Source organism: Balaenoptera physalus, assembly GCF_965194825.1.
Source record: "Balaenoptera physalus genome assembly, chromosome: 7".
NCBI lineage: Eukaryota > Metazoa > Chordata > Mammalia > Artiodactyla > Balaenopteridae > Balaenoptera > Balaenoptera physalus.
The window spans coordinates 86,898,510-86,910,999 of NC_138886.1; the positions used below are offsets into that span (position 1 = coordinate 86,898,510).

At 40.0% G+C, this 12,490-nt stretch overlaps 1 protein-coding gene across 8 annotated transcripts in view; it reads right to left on the reverse strand.

Annotated features, from left to right (window-relative positions):
- The window catches only part of FANCC (FA complementation group C), a 274,009-nt gene that overhangs the window by 78,792 nt on the left and 182,727 nt on the right, over nt 1-12,490 (reverse strand). The gene's annotated exons all lie outside the window — the stretch shown is intronic.

Consider the following 12,490-nt stretch of genomic DNA (forward strand, 5'->3'; position numbering starts at 1 on the left):
TAAATTAAAAAACAAAAAAACTCTTGTGTTTTCCAGCGAATAATATAAGCACAAAACTATGAAGAATATTAACAACAAATAATACAGACATATGTAATCAAATTCGTGTGCAAAATACCATATGACAAATACTAAGAGCATAAAAAAGGAGTATGAACAGATAATTCCTAAAACAAAACACAAATGCCCAAGAAACACATGGATAAATGTTCAGCCTCATAATCAAAAAGGCAAATTTAAGTATCAACATAACATTTTCCACTAAATGAATTAAAGAGTTTTAAAGACATGAATACCTAATGCTAATCTGGGTTCTCTGAAACAGGTACTCTGTGTGAGCTTTTGGAAAAATACAAATGGGATCCACACATCATTGCTACTGTGAACTGCACGAAGGCACCTATAGAGTGTAAGCAAGTATAACACAAACCATACCCACGCCCAAGCTTGGACTGCCAGGGCTATGTCTGCCTAGATATTTGTAACATGAAGACACCTGATAGGTTGGTAGAGGCGTACTTTATAGAAAACAACTTGAGAATGTATATTAAAGGTTTTAAAAGCATTCAGAACTTTTAACATACATTTAAGGAAATAAATCCAAATATCATGATGGGGATTATGCTCAAAGATGTTCACTACAGTGTTATTTCTCATAGTAAAAAATGTCTAACAGCAGGGAATGATTAATTTATAATACCCTCAATACCATGGCTCACTGTAAGCCATTAAAATGCTTATAAAGAATTTATGACAGCATTTTAAATGGTTATAATGTTAAATGAAGAAAGGAAGATGCAAAATTGTATATACAGAAATGATCTTATCAATATAAAAATAATCCAGACATGGGAATGAAAAAATAATGGAAGAAAATATCAGCAAATGTTAACAGTCTCTGGGATGGTGCTAGTACGGGTTTATATCTTTTTTCTTCTTTCTACTTCAGTACACTTTCCAGTTTCGTATATTTGTTTGTACTACTTTTTAATCAGGAAAAATATCTTTACTTTCTGAAAAGTGTTATTTGGAAATATTTTATGTTTTAACAACAGCTTTATTGAGATATAATTCTTATACCATAAAATTCACCCCTTTAAGTGTATAAAACCCAGTGGTTTTTTGTATACTCATTAGCCAGCCGACAGTCATTTTAATTCTTTTTTTAAAGTCTTGTACTGCATTTTGTGAGTACACATTACAAGATAAAATGAATTTGTATAAATGTGTGTGAGTTCATACACAAATACTTAAGGCAGTCAAATCTAGGGAAGAGGCTTCACTTCAGTCACGGGTAGGCCCCACGAGGCTGGGGCAACAAACACACCAGTTAACACAAAAGGGCATATATCACTAATCCATCATGTCACTCTTTTCAAATCTATCATAAACTATTTCACATATTCAAAAGATCTAAAATGACAAATTTTGCCCACCATGTAACTTAATAAAGCATTAGAAACACCAAGGAAGACTTCTGTGCCATCTCTCCTTTTCCCCACCACAATTCTACAGCAGTTCTTCCCCCCGGGGAAAAATCTACCCCAATCTGGTGTGCACCCTTTCGTGTGGATCATGGTACTTTCTCCCTGTGAGCTCAGACTTGCCTCAGTATCCTCAAAACAGAACTCCAGGCAACACTACTAAGTAATAGAGATTGAAACCTGCTGTCCTTACATGAGATCCCATTTACTGTTTTCAAATTATAAGAGTTTATAGCAAGCTAACAAAGTAACTTTGAAATATTACTACTCAATAGAAGATATTCATGATTTAAACAACAACAAAAAAAGGCCCAGCCACATGCATAATGTGATTCACAAAAAATGAAACAACTGGAGAGGGAGAAAGACAGAAAATTTACAGAGTTAAAGTGAACTTTTTAATAAGGTATAAGATGATGAAAAGGCTCCTTCTAGAGTGAAGAAAAGTCTGGATGGAAGCTACCTGCATGTATTGGCCTTTTTTTCCTTTCAGTTCAAAGCTGTCCTTTATAAATACAGAAAGCAAACAGGAGCTGACAATAGCCCCAGGAGAGTTCATCTCCCAGTTATTTTCAAACACTAAGTGCAATCTGGGTGAGATCAAGCAGTTGTGGTTAGGTTGGCAGAGCCAGGAGAAGTAAATTACAGCCAATGTACCATCCTTTGAGAGGCGGTGTTTACTGGTGGATTCTGCTTAGTTCACCACAGCAAGGAGCACACATGGTGCTCTCAGCAAGTGGGACCTGACTCCCTGTGTGGGGTGCAATGTAGGTGTTCTGGTGAAGGAAAGTCCAGGCTTGGCCAACCATATGCCGCATCCATGTAGAGGTGCCCACACCAGACCAGGCAGGGGGAGGGAGGAAGCCCAGTTTCCTTATTTGGAAACGAGGCAGCCAATGGTTCAGAGTCAGGAGCAGTCTGGGTTTTTCACAGAGGAGGTCAGTCTGATGTTAGATGGAGGGAGGGCAGCACTGGAACTGCTTAACTTTCTGCTACCAGACTTCTGGCAATCTATTTAACAAACATTTAAAGCACTTATATGCTGGGAGCTGTTCTATCAATATCAACTCATTTAATCCCCACAGCCTATGGGGTAAGTGCTACTATTAAATGTGTTATAGATGAGGAAACTGAGACACACTGAAAGTAAGTAACATGCCCAAGGCTGGTTACCTACTCTGTGGCCAAACCTTGTAGGGAATCTCCCTGTATGCATTCTCCATGAAGAAGCTAGAATAGGTTAACAATGCAAATCTGATTGGTATTCAGCTTAAGACTCCCAATAACTCTTATGGTGAAGCCCAAACTTCTCTCCAAAGGATGAACCTGGCCCCACTGGTTTTGCAGCCCTTGCCTAGGGCTGACTTTCCCTCACTAGCTTGTTTGGGGCCCTGAAGGCTCTTTGGTCCCCCAAGATTTTAGTATGTTCTAGTCCATTTACCTGGTTAAGTGTTGCTTCTTGAGGGAATTCTAACAATTATAACAACCAAAGTTTTTTGAGTGCTTACCATGAGTGAAGCACTGGGCTACATTCTCTAAGTATGGCATATCACTTAAAGTCCCATAAATTCAGTTTTTAATACAATTCAATTAAGCAAAGTTTCAATTAAGCCACCTAGAAACCGGTGGCTGCCATCATAATTCACTTGATTGACTTTTAAAAATTAAAGCATGAAGTACTACAGACCCAGTTGAGATAGAAAGTAACACACTGTATGCACAATAGAAGAAAACCAGTTTCAACCCAGTAACATTTAAGGATCAGCTAAGATTGTAGGTCTTAAGGAAAACCATGTAAAGGCTTTCCCTTGTAATCCAGTGCTGCCCAGAAGCACTCACATGCTGGGTGCTGGACCAAGGCATGGAGGCTGTCTCCCCAAAACTGCATGGGTTACTCCGGTAGCTGAGCCAATGAAAGTTAAAAAAAAAAAAATCTAGGACATTCAATAGATTCAGAAGGTGCAATCAGGGACTGTAAATAATTCCTGAGTAATGTTTAAAATAGCCATAAACAGTTTCCTCGATAGTATTCACAACACCTGCATTATACAAGCTGACTATAATGCTTAAGGTCTTGGAAAGACGAAAATAACTTAACTGGCAGACCTCTCTTGGCTTAAATTCCCAAAATGATATGGTTAGAAACTGATTTTTAAAAAAATCAAATGCTATAAAGATTAGTTCCCCACCCTACCTCTTGCTCTGTTTAAAAAAGAAAAAGAAAAACAACCCTATACCTTAATACTCAGTGTTGGCAAGGATGTGGTAAGGGGTACTCCATTGCTGTTGGATGCACAAATTTTTTTTTAAATAAATAAATTTATTTTTTATTTACTTATTTATTTTTGGCTGCGTTGGGTCTTCGTTGCTGCGTGTGGGTTTTCTCTAGTTGTGACGAGTGGGGGTTACTCTTCCGTTGTGGTGTGCGGGCTTCTCATTGAGGTGGCTTCTCTTGCTGTGGAGCACAGGCTCTAGGGCACGCGGGCTTCAGCAGTTGTGGCACATAGGCTTAGTTGCTCCACGGCATGTGGGATCTTCCCAGACCAGGGCTCGAACCCGTGTCCGCTTCACTGGTAGGCAGATTCTTAACCACTGCATCACCAGGGAAGTCCTGGGAGCACAAATTTGTAAAGCCTTCCTGGGAAGTCACTTGATAATATGTAACCAAAGCACTGAAATTCATATCCTTTTATCCAGTAATTTGATTTCCAAAAATATATCCTAAGGAAAGATTTAAGTTCATGACAGTATTACTTATAACAGTGAAAAACTAGAAGCAACCAAAGCACCCAACAACATTGGATTGGTTGAATCCATCATGGTTTATCCAACAGCATGAATCACATTGTAAAAAAGATATTTAATGACATAGGAAAAGACAATGTAACATTAATTTGAAAATCAAGGTGTAAAAACTGTATATTCAATGTGATATTAATTTTGTATGCAAAAAAATACTAGGAAGAAACATGACAGTTAACATATATTATTTCTGGGAGTGATTTACAATTTCTTCTTTATACTGCTTGTATTTCCAAAGTTTCTACAATTATCATCTTACTTTTTATCATAAAAAAATGTTTTGGAAAATGCAATTACGTGCTTTAACTTATATGTTTTTTCTCATAATTCCCTAATACAAATTGCTATGAAGGGACACAAGAGTTTTATCCCTGGATGAAATAAGCATAAGTCCTAGAAACAACATACTGAGGCCTGGCTATGGTTGCATAACTTCAAAACAGACACCTTAAACTTTAGACCTCCAAATCTCTCTTTTAAAGTAAACTTAAAAATTGATAAGCACTTCTCATAGCTAAGAATAATTTTTCTTACTGCCACCTAGTGGCAAACATTCTAAAGAAAAAACCATTAAAGATTCTGTAGGCACTGGCCCTTGGACAAAAATTAATTCCTACAGTCACAAGATAATTGACTCATTTTAAAATGCTGACAAAGCAATCTTGGAAATCTTCTACTCCAACCCCCTCATTTTACTTATGAGGAAGTGAGCTTCTAAATACATAAATCATTATCTACAAAAAGATGTGCATGTATATGAATAGGCTCCGATTTGAAAGGCACAAAGAAAACATGCAAATGCAACACGCTGACTAGTGATCTAAAATCCTTCAAGCGTGGAAAGTGCAGGAACCAACACAGCTGTGCATAAAACATTTTAAGCCCAATTTTGATTCATGTACGAGTTTGAAGAACTCTGCTAATGTTTGAAAAGCCACTTAAAACTGCTTATACCATGAAAGTGAACTTTTGAGAAGAAACGTTTTAAATAAATCAGGGGAAAATCCATTTCCCTTGTTTTCAGGTGTTCTTTCTCGTCCTAGTCTCATTGTATCTGCTCCGTCTTGTAACAGGCAGCACATTCACAGGCAGGTTAGTAAAGCTGGAGCTATGAGGCTGTGGTTTGGCGCAGGGTATGGGTGTGGAAGAAGGGCTGTGGTTTATGCTCAGGCAAAGGGTTAGGAGAGCCAAATTGTGGTCAATACTCTTGAACTGAGACAGAGCACATATTTTATACTTCTCCAAACCATTTCTTCATCTGATCATTAAAGTCCTTTAGAATTTCCACCACTTTGGTCTCTACTACATCTATCTCTTTACACATAATATAAATAAACTTTTGTAAACAAGGATCCCTTATTCATTCATTCATTCATTCATCAACAAACATATATTAAGTATGATCTGCATTCAAGCCACTCTACTGGGGCTATTGTGATAAGAAGTTCCCTACAATCTGATGAAGGGAGATAGAGATGGAAATATCCATAATACAAGACAGAATGCACTAAGTGCTATAATGAAGGGGTAAGACAATCTCTGTGGAAACAGAGGAAGTAATGATTAATTCTAACTGTAGGGTTTCAGAGTGCTCCCAGAGATGATGACTTCTGAGCGGATTCTGACAGCTAGGGAAGCAGAGAAGGAGAGAGGAGAAGGAGGTACAGGAAAGAGAGGGTATGTAATGTTGGCTGCGCTAGACAGAGAAAAATAACTAGAGGGATTAGAGAAGGGTGGTGGAAAAGTGGCCATGGTGTGTGGGCAAAGACATGGGAAATGTTCCTGTAACCCCTACTACTCCAATCCTTCACTGGATTCCTAAGCATAGCCTCCCCTACAGGGCCTCAGCCTACCTGGTCAAACTTACTTCTCCTGAGGAGGGACCTTCAAGATGGTGGAGGAGTAAGACGTGGAGATCACCTTCCTCCCCACAAATACATCAATAATACCTCTACATGTAGAACAACTACTGAGCACCTACTGAATGCTGGCAGAAAACCTCAGACTTCCCAAAAAGCAAGAAATTCCCCATGTACCTGGGTAGGGAAAAAGGAAAACAGAGACAAAAGAATAGGGACGGAAAAAAAAAAAAAAAAAAAAAAAGAATAGGGACGGGACCTGCAACCAGTGGGAGGGAGCTGTGAAGGAGGAAAAGTTTCCACACACTAGGAAGCCCCTTCACTGGCAGAGATGGGGAGTGGGTGGGGGGGAAGCTTTGGGGCCACGGAGGAGAGCGCAGCAACAGGGGTGCAGAGGGCAAAGCAGAGAGATTCTCGCACAGAGGATCGGTGCCGACCAGCACTCACCAGCCCGAGAGGCCTGTCTGCTCACCCGCCGGGACGGGTGGGGGCTGGGAGCTGAGGCTTAGGCTTCGGAGGTCAGACCCCAGGGAGAGGACTGGGGTTGGCTGCGTGAACACAGCTTGGAGGGGGCTAGTGTGCCACAGCTAGCCGGGAGGGAGTCCGGGAAAAAGTCTGGAGCTGCCTAAGAGGCAAGAGACCATTGTTTTGTGGTGCGCGAGGAGAGGGGATTCAGAGCACTGCCTAAACGAGGTCCAGAGATGGGCGCGAGCCGCGGCTATCAGCACGGACACCAGAGACAGGCATGAGACACTAAGGCTGATGCTGCAGCCACCAAGAAGCCTGTGTGCAAGCACAGGTCACTATCCACACCTCCTCTCCCGGGAGTCTGTGCAGCCCGCCACTGCCAGGGTCCCGTGATCCAGGGACAACTTCCCCGGAAGAACACATGGCGTGCCTCAGGCTGTTGCAACGTCAGGCTGGCCTCTGCCGCCACAGGCTCAGCCCACATTCCGTACCCCTCCCTCCCCACAGCCTGAGTGAGCCAGAGGCCCCTAATCAGCTGCTACTTTAAGCCCCTCCTGCCTGGGCGGGAACAGACGCCCTCAGGCGACCTACACGCACAGGTGGGGCCCATCCAAAGCTGAACCCCAGGAGTTGTGCGAACAAAGAAGAGAAAGGGAAATATCTCCCAGCAGCCTCAGGAGCAGCGGATTAAATCTCCACAATCAACTTGATGTACCCTGCATCTGTGGAATACCTGAAGAGACAACGAACCATCCCAAAATTAAGGTGGTTGACTTTGGGAGCAACTGCAGAGTTGGGGTTTGCTTTCTGCATCTAATTTTGTTTCTGGTGTTATGTTTATTTTAGTTTAGTATTTACAGCTTATTATCATTGGTAGATTTGTTTATTGATTCGGTTGCTCTCTTCCTTTTTTTTATTATATACATATATATTTTCCTTTTTCTCTTTTTGTGAGTGTGTATCTGTATGTTTCTTTTTGTGATTTTGTCTGTATAGCTTTGCTTTTACCATTTGTCCTAGGGTTCTGTCTGTCGTTTTTTTATTATTTTTTTTAAAGTATACAGTGTGCTCTTCTTATTTGCTTATTTTTGGCTGCACTGGGTCTTTGTTGCTGCGTGTGGGCCTTCTCCAGTTGCAGCGAGTGGGGGCTGCTCTTCATTGCGGTGTGTGGGCTTCTCATTGCGGTGCGCGGGCTTCTCATTGTAGTAGCTTCCCTGGTTGCGGAGCATGGGCTCCAGGGGCAGGGGCTTCAGTAGCTGAGGCAAGCGGGCTCAGTAGTTTTGGCTCATGGGCTCTAGAGCGCAGGCTCAGTACTTGTGGAGCATAGGCCTAGCTGCTCCAAGGCATGTGGGATCTTCCCGGACCAGGGCTTGAACCCGTGTACCCTGGATTGGCAGGCAGATTCTTAACCACTGCGCAACCAGGGAAGCCCAGCACTCTTTCATATGTTTGCAAATTTCTTTCCTATATGGCTTGAAAGGAGACAGCTGGATTCTTGTATTTACTGCTGCATTTAATTTGTTGCAATATTTTTTTTTGGTTGAACTATACGGAGAGTCTAGCCCCACATAGATATGTGGTTTTAAAAGGCAGGACTATTATAATAGCTTCTTCACACAATTACACACATTCTTCTTTGATACTACACCAAAATTTATCAAGCACTGCTCACCCTTTTTCCTGCAAGCCTATCTAGGAATGCAGGTAAAGCTGCCTGCCATAGGTCTAGGGGGTGACGGGTGGTCTCTACCATGAGAAGGGCTGAAATTATCCACAATTTACTGGCCAAGCCTTACCCTGAAAGCTGAAAGTCCTCAAAGAAACTTTTACCTTTAGTCCTAGGGTTCTGTCTGTCCGATTTTTTCTGTTTTTTTTTGTTTTTGTTTTTTGTATAGTTTTTAGCACTTGTTATCATTGGTGGATTTGTTTTTTGCTTTGGTTGTTCTTTCCTTTTTTTTTATTACTTTCATTTTTTTATTTTTAATATTTTTTTAATTTTTTATTTTAATAACTTTATTTTATTGTTTCCTTTCTTTCTTTCTTTCTTTTTCTCCCTTTTCTTCTGAGCCGAGTGGCTGACAGGGAATTGGTGCTCTGGCCGTGTGTCAGGCCTCAGCCTCTGAAGTGGGAGAGCCAAGTTCAGGACACTGGTCCACCAGAGACTTCCTGGCCCCATGTAATATCAAATGACGAAAGCTCTCACAGAGATCTCCATCTCAACGCTAAGACCCAGCTCCACTCAACAACAAGCAAGCTACAGTGCTGGACACCCTATGCCAAACAACTAGCGAGACAGGAACACAACCCCACCCATTAGAAGAGAGCCTGTCTAAAATCATACTAAGTTCACAGACACCCCAAAACACACCACTGGATGTGGTCCTTCCCACCAGAAAGACAAGATCCAGCCTCATCCACCAGAGCACAGGCACCAGTCCCCTCCACCAGGAAGCCTACACAACCCACTGAACCAAGCTTAGGCACTGGGGGCAGACACCAAAAACAATGGGAACTACCAACCTGCAGCCTGAGAAAAGGAGACCCCAAACACAGTTTAAGTCAAGCAAAATGAGAAGACAGAGAAACACACAGCAGATGAAGGAACAAGGTAAAAACCCACCAGACCAAACTAATGAAGAACAAATAGGCAGTCTACCTGAAAAATAATTCAGAGTAATGATAGTAAAGATGATCCAAAATCTTGGAAATAGAATGGAGAAAATACAAGAAACATTTAACAAGGACCTAGAAGAACTAAAGAGCAAACAAACAATGATGAACAACAATAAATGAAATTAAAAATTCTCTAGAAGTAATCAACAGCAGAATAACTGAGGCAGAAGAACGGATAAGTGACCTGGAAGATAAAATAGTGGAAATAACTACCGCAGAGCAGAATAAAGAAAAAAAGAATGAAAAGAATTGAGGACAGTCTCAGAGACCTCTGGGACAACATTAAACACACCAACATTCGAATTATAGGGGTCACATTAAATGCACCAACATTCCAATTATAGGTGTTCCAGAAGAAGGGGACCCATATGGGACATTAAACGCACCAACATTCGAATTTTAGGGGTCCCAGGGACAACATTAAACGCACCAACATTTGAATTATAGGGGTCCCAGAAGAAGAAGAGACAACATTAAACACACTGGGACAACATTAAACGCACCAACATTCGAATTATAGGGGTCCCAGGGACAACATTAAACGCACCAACATTCAAATAATAGGGGTCCCAGAAGAAGAAGGGAAAAAGAAGTAGTCTGATAAAATATTTGAAGAGATTATAGTTGAAAACTTCCCTAACATGGGAAAGGAAACAGTCAGTCAAGTCCAGGAACAACAGAGAGTCCCATACAGGATAAATCCAAGGAGAAACACGCCAAGACACATATTAATCAAACTATCAAAAATTAAATACAAAGGAGAAATATTAAAAGCAGCAAGGGAAAAGCAACAAATAACATACAACAGAATCCCCATAAGGTTAAGAGCTGATCTTTCAGCAAAAACTCTGCAAGCCAGAAGGGAGTGGCAGGACATATTTAAAGTGATGAAAGGGAAAAACCTACAACCAAGATTACTCTACCCAGCAAGGATCTCCTTCAGATTTGACAGAGAAATTAAAACCTTTCCAGACAAGCAAAAGCTAAGAGAATTCAGCACCACCAAACCAGCTTTGCAACAAAAGCTAAAGGAACTTCTCTAGGCAGGAAACACAAGAGAAGGAAAAGACCTACAATAACAAATGCAAAACAATTAAGAAAATGGTAATAGGAACATACATAACAATAACTACCTTAAATGTAAATGGATTAAATGCTCCAACCAAAAGACACAGACTGGCTGAATGGATACAAAAACAAGACCCATATATATGCTGTCTACAAGAGACCCACTTCACACCTACGGACACACACAGACTGAAAGTGAGGGGATGGAAAAAGATATCCCATGCAAATGGAAATCAAAAGAAAGCTGGTGTAGCAACTCTCATATCAGACAAAATAGACTTTAAAATAAAGGCTATTACAAGAGACAAAGAAGGACACTGCATAATGATCAAGGGATCAACCCAAGAAGAAGATATATAACAACTGTAAATATTTATGTACCCAACATAGGAGCACCTCAATACATAAGGCAAATGCTAACAGTCATAAAAGGGGAAATCGACACTAACACAATAATAGTAGGGGACTTAAACAACCCATTTTCACCAATGGACAGATCATCTAAAATGAAAATAAATAAGGAAACACAAGCTTTAAATGATACATTAAAAAAGATGGACTTAATTAATATTTATAGGACATTCCATCCAAAAACAACAGAATACATCTTCTTCTCAAGTGCTCATGGAACATTCTCCAGGATAGATCATATCTTGGGTCACAAATCAAGCCTTGGTAAATTTAAGAAAACTGAACTCATATCAAGTATCTTTTCCGACCACAACGCTATGAGACTAGATATCAATCACAGGAAAAAATCTGTAAAAAATATACACACATGGAGTCTAAACAATACACTACTAAATAACCAAGAGATCACTGAAGAAATCAGAGGACATCAAAAAATACCTAGCAACAAATGACAATGAAAACACAATGACCCAAAACCTATGGGATGCAGCAAAAGTAGTTCTAAGAGGGAAGTTTATAGAAATACAATCCCACCTCAAGAAACAAGAAACATTTCAAATAGACAACCTAACTTTACACCTAAAGCAATTAGAGAAAGAAGAACAAAAAAACTCCCAAAGTTAGCAGAAGGAAAGAAATCATAGAGATCAGATCATAAATAAATGCAAAAGAAATGAAGGAAATGATAGCAAAGATCAATAAAACTAAAAGCTGGCTCTTTCAGAATATAAACAAAATTGATAAACCATTAGCCAGACTCATCAAGAAAAAAAGGGAGAAGACTCAAATCAATAGAATTAGAAATGAAAAAGGAGAAGTAACAACTGACACTGCAGAAATACAAAGGATCATGAGAGATTACTACAAGCAACTATATGCCAATAAAATGGATAACCTGGAAGAAATGGACAAATTCTTAGAAAAGAACAACCTGCTGAGACTGAACCAGGAAGAAATAGAAAATATAAACAGACCAATCACAAGCACTGAAATTGAAACTGTGATTAAAAATCTTCCAACAAACAGAAGTCCAGGACCAGATGGCTTCACAGGCAAATTCTATCAAACATTTAGAGAAGAGCTAACACCCATCCTTCTCAAACTCTTCCAAAATATAGCAGAGGGAGGAACACTCCTAAACTCATTCTACGAGGCCACCATCAACCTGATACCAAAAGCAGACAAAGATGTCACAAAAAAAGAAAACTACAGGCCAATATCACTGATGAACATAGATGCAAAAATCCTCAACAAAATACTAGCAAACAGAATCCAAGAGCACATTAAAGGGATATACACCATGATCAAGTGGGGTTTATCCCAGGAATGCAAGGATTCTTCAATAGACGCAAATCAATCAATGTGATACACCACATTAACAAATTGAAGGAGAAAAACCATATGATCATCTCAACAGATGCAGAAAAAGCTTTCAACAAAATTCAACACCCATTTATGATAAAAACGACCCAGAAAGTAGGCACAGAGGGAACTTTCCTCAACATAATAAAGACCATATGTGACAAACGCACAGCCAGCATTGTTCTGAATGGTGAAAAACTGAAACCATTTCCACTAAGATCAGGAACAAGACAAGGTTGCCCACTCTCACCACTATTATCCAACATAGTTTTGGAATTTTTAGCCACAGAAATCAGAGAAGAAAAAGAAATAAAAGGAATCCAAATCGGAAAAAGAGAAGTAAAACTGTCACTGTTTGCAGAT